We start from the raw sequence: 4988 nt of genomic DNA on the forward strand, positions 1-4988 counted from the left end.
GACCGAATTCCAGCCAAACGGCTTGTTTAAAAAAAAAACCAGAAAGCTGAGCATGATGGGGTGGTGGCTCACTTCTATAATCCTAGCTACTCAGGAAGCTGAGATCTGAGGATCTCTGTCGTGATATTACCATTTTCATCTGTGATTTTGTTTATTTCGATATGCTCTCTTCTTTTTTTGGTAAGATTTGCTAAGGGCTTGTCAATTTTGTTAATTCTTTCAAAGAACCATCTCCTTGTTTTGTTGATTCTTTCTATAGGTTTTTTTTTATTCCAAATCATTTAATTCTGCTTTGATTTTAATAATTTGCTTTCTCCTAATGGGTTTAGGGTTGGTTTGTTGCTCTTTTTCCAGGAGGTTAAAGTGAGACATTAACTAGTTGGTTTGCCATTTTTCCAACTTGCTGTTGTAGGCACTCAGCACTATAAATTTTCCTCTGTGTACTGCCTTTGTTGTGTCCCTAAGGAGTTGATATTTGTGTGCTCCTTATTGTTAAATTTCATAAACAGTTGGATATCTGTTCTGATCTCTTCGATTACCCATTGTTTTTGATTCAACAATGTGTTGTTCAGTCTCCATGAGTTACAGGGTTTTCGTTGGTGGAGATATGTGTTCAGCTCCAATTTGATGCCTTTATGGTCTGAGAGTGTGCATGGAATAATTTCAGTGTTTCTGAATCTGTCCAGGTTTGTTTTATGGCCTAAGATGTGGTCTATTATGGAAAATGTTCCATGTGCTTCTGAGAAAAACGTATATTGTGTTGTTACTGGGTGGAATATTCTGCAGATGTCTGTTAGATCTAGTTGGTCTATATAGTTGTTCAGTTCTAAGGTTTCTCTGTTGAGTTTTGCCTTGTTGATCTGTCCATAGGTGAGAGTGGTGTGTTAAACTCACCAACAATCACTGTATTTCTATCTATGTATGGTTTCAGTGTAAGTAAAATTTGCTTGATGAAGTTTGGAGCTCCGGGCTTGGTTGTGTAAATATTTAGGATCGTTATGTCTTCCTGGAGGAAAGATCACTTTAGTAGTATGTAGTAACCTTCTTTGTCTTTTCTTACTAATTTTAGTTTGAAGTCTATTGTATCTGATATGAGGATGGCAACTCCAGCCTGTTTATGGGGGCAGTTACCTTGATAGAGTTTATTCCAACCTCTCACTTTCAAAAGATGATTGTTCTGGGGTAAGATGTGTCTCTTGAAGACAGCAGAACGATGGCTCTTGCTTTTTGATCCAACTAGACAGCCTATGCCGTGTAATTGGAGAGTTAAGTCCATTGATATTGAGAGTTAGGATTGAGAGATATTTATTAGTTCCTACCATTTTTAAAAGCTTTTAGTAGGGCCTGTGTCTTGACAGTTCTTGTGGTCCTTAGATGGTATGCTGTTTAGGTGCCATTTCTTTCCCTATATTGCATTTATTTTGGTTTTCTATGTATAGAGCATCTTTGAGAATTCTCTGTAGTGTTGGTTTCGTTTCGACATATTGTTGCAGCTTTTCCCTGGAATGGAATGTTTTTATTGTTCCCTCAGTTATGAATGAGAGCTTAGCTGGCTACAGTATTCTTGGTTGGTAGTTATTTGCTTTAAGGGCATGACATATATGCTTCCAGTCACTTCGTGCTTGCATGGTCTCTGCTGAGAAATCTGGGGTTATTCTGATTGGTTTGCCTTTATAGGTTACTGATCCCTTTTCCCTGCTGCCTTTAGGATCTTTCCTTTCATTTCTATTGATCCAGTTCGGATCACAATGTGGCGGTGGGATGTTCTTTTCTGGTCAGGTCTGTTTGGGGTTCTAAAAACTTCTCGTATCTGGATGGGTCTGCCCTTCTGGATATTTGGGAAATTCTCTGAGATGATTCCCTGAAGTATATTTCCAATACCATTGGCCTGTTTCTTCACGCCCTCCTCAATACCAACTAGCCTTAAATTAGGCTTCCTAATTGCATCTTGGACCTCCTGAAGCGCTCTCTCATCTTTCCTAGATTTGGATGGACTCATTTTCTGTTCTTTCTCTATAATAACTAAATTATCTTGGCCCCGGAAATTCTCTCCTATGCATTGTTTAACCTGCTATAAAAGCTATCTACTTTATTTTTCATCTCCCTTGCTTCTAATTGCTCATTTTTGATGCCTTGCATCTCTTGTTTTAGATCATGTGTGGATTTCTTTATCTCCTTGATTTCCTTTTGAGTGGTTATTTCACTAGCTTTATTTTCTTTGGACATTTGCTGGAGTTTGGTCACGTTTTTATTTGTGGATTCTATGAAGTCATCCATCTTTCTTTGAAAAACCTTTATTATGGCGTCCGTTATGGCTTCTTCTTTTTCACTTATCACCTTGTTTATGCTTTCCTCTTGTTCAGTTATGGCTGCCTCCATGATCTCTTTCTTTATATTTTCACATTTTCTATTAATGATGTTTATCAGTTACATTTGTGTAGCACTTGGAAGACTCCTCTAGGTTTGCCAGTGACTGTTCCATTGTCTGTTTACATTGGGTGGGGGATGTTGTTTCTTGATTTGACATTTTTCTTGAGTTTCTTGTTCTGCCCATTTGAAAATGGTAGCAAGGTAACTACTAAATATGATTATAGTTTTTCAGATATAAGCAACCTAGACCTCTGTAGCTGGCAGACACTAGATGTTCACAAGTTTTGATTGGTATTATCACTCTTTCTTTTTGTGCACTTACAGACCAGTCTAATACAACCACTGATAAGGGATTTATACCCAAAACAATAAGCCCCTCAATGCAATCTCTATTGTCTTTAAGTCCCTCTGAGCCTAGAGAATAATTAACCACCTACATATACAATATTGCTCAACAGCCCTCAAGTGTAGATCCGTGCAGTATAAGGGTTGAAAGATGAGCAGAGGTCCAGAGATAGAAAAAAAGAATGAGAGAGGTCAGGGGAGGTACAACAGCTTTAACGTAGGTTTGTAAGAATATTGTAGTCATGAAGAAAAGGTATAGCATAAGGATAACTGACCTAAGTTGGTAAGTAGGTAGCATATTTGAGTACAAAGTTTGAAAGTATTAGAATAAAACTTATGTGTTGCTGCACGACTAGCTCTTAGCCCAACCAGTGGCCTCACAGTGGACCATGGCATGGATCTGTTTTTCTTGTGTACGTTGAGGGAAAGGGGTATTTCACAAGATGCAGAAGTGAAGATTTCAGAAGCAAATGCTGTGAGTGAATTAGCTCGTAAAAAGCATTTTTATTTTCTTTTATCTTTCTGCCAGTCTTGGGGCTTGAATTCAGGGCCTGAGCACTGTCCTCGGGTTTTCTCAAGTCTAGCCCTCTGCCACTTGAGCCACAGTGCCACATCTAGATTTTCTATCTATGGGATACTGAGCAATCAAACCCAGATCTTCATGGATGCTAGGCAAGCACTCTACCACTATGCCAAACTCTCAACCCTGACATAGAAATTATAAAGTCATCATCATCATATCAAAATATCCTTTCTCCTACAAAGAAGGAACACTTATCTATGTGTGTAATGCTTTTTTTAAATTTCACTAATTCTTCTGTGTTTTTCCCTCTTTTATTTTTTACACATGACAGCAAAGCTAAGCATCAGGAAAAAATTGATTAGGATACAGAAACCTAATAATATCCTAGTAGATTGACGTCAAAAATATGTGCAAGATGCCCTGTGTGTTTGACCTAGTGGTAGAGTCCTTGGCTACCACGCAAAAAGACTCAGGTTTGATTCCTCATTACCACATACATAGAAACGCTGCAAGTGGTGCTGTGGCTCGGTGGGACAGCTAAAGCCTAAAGAAAGCCCAAGAACAATGTTCACACTCTGAGGTCAACTCCCAAGACTAGCAAAAACAAAAAAAAAATTCGACAAGGGGCAAAATGCAGGCAGAGAAGGCACTGTGAAGCAAATGTTTTGTAAAGGATGAGGGCAATATTGACCCTTAAGTTTGGATCTTACCTAAGAAAGGCTCCTTGAGCCTGAGACCAGACTAGTAGTTGGGCCTAGTGGGGCCTAGTGGAAGACATTGGGAATGGACAAATAAGGTGTGCTGTTTACTACATCCACATGTATATTGTGAGATTGGAGGAGAGATTCAGCCTCCAGTATGTCTTTGGTGAGGTCTTCTGTGAGCAAGGATCTTTGGTCATTGGGCCCTGAAAGGTGACCCTGCCTCCCTCACAATGGAACAGAATATGGAACCCTGGTAACCAAGCCACTGTAACTAACAACCAGCTCAAGCCAGCTCACTTGGCCTGTGGCTCAGGAGGAAGAAAGATGTTGCTGTGCTGTTGCCAAAGGTCTGGAAACTCGAGTCTCAGGCATGGAAGTTGTGGATGTCTTACTCGAAGATGTACATGCTACATCTTTGCCAAGCCACAAATCCAGTATAACAGGCCTTTCTCTAAGAAGAAGGCCAGGAAACTCAAGGGCAACCAGATGAGGTAAATTTCTAAGAAGAAATGTATTTGACCCCATCATCCTCCCCACACACTACAACTTTTTTTTTTCATTTTTTATTGTAATTAGTGAAAGGGTTACACGATATTTGCCAGATAGAAGGTGCATTAATTCACATACATTGATAACCTTTCACATGTCTTGGTACCCATTTCCCTCCAACCCCACACCCCCCACTCGTCTTGGTTTTCCCCCCTTCCCTATCAAATTTCAAATATCCAAATACAAATAAATTCAATATATCAGATAACAAAGTGAGATACTATACCAATATGGGATAACCAAGGGACAGCAAAGGAGATGAGAGACAACATAGTACATTAAGGACAACAATCATTCATTATGTGGCTTTTGTTTCAATATCCTGGAGGTCCTTTCAATTAGCTTCACATTACATGGCCTTATATATGGCCTTTTGCTCTATTGCAAATCTCTGCAAGTAGAGCCCAAGGTTTCTACTGATTATGACGAATGAGGGAAACCACTGAGCCTAAGTTCCTTTGAGTCTGGCTTACTTCACTTAATATGAATTGTTCTAA

The sequence above is a fragment of the Megascapheus bottae genome, unplaced genomic scaffold (genome assembly GCF_031878675.1).
Source record: "Megascapheus bottae isolate mThoBot1 unplaced genomic scaffold, mThoBot2.hap1 HAP1_SCAFFOLD_47, whole genome shotgun sequence".
NCBI lineage: Eukaryota > Metazoa > Chordata > Mammalia > Rodentia > Geomyidae > Megascapheus > Megascapheus bottae.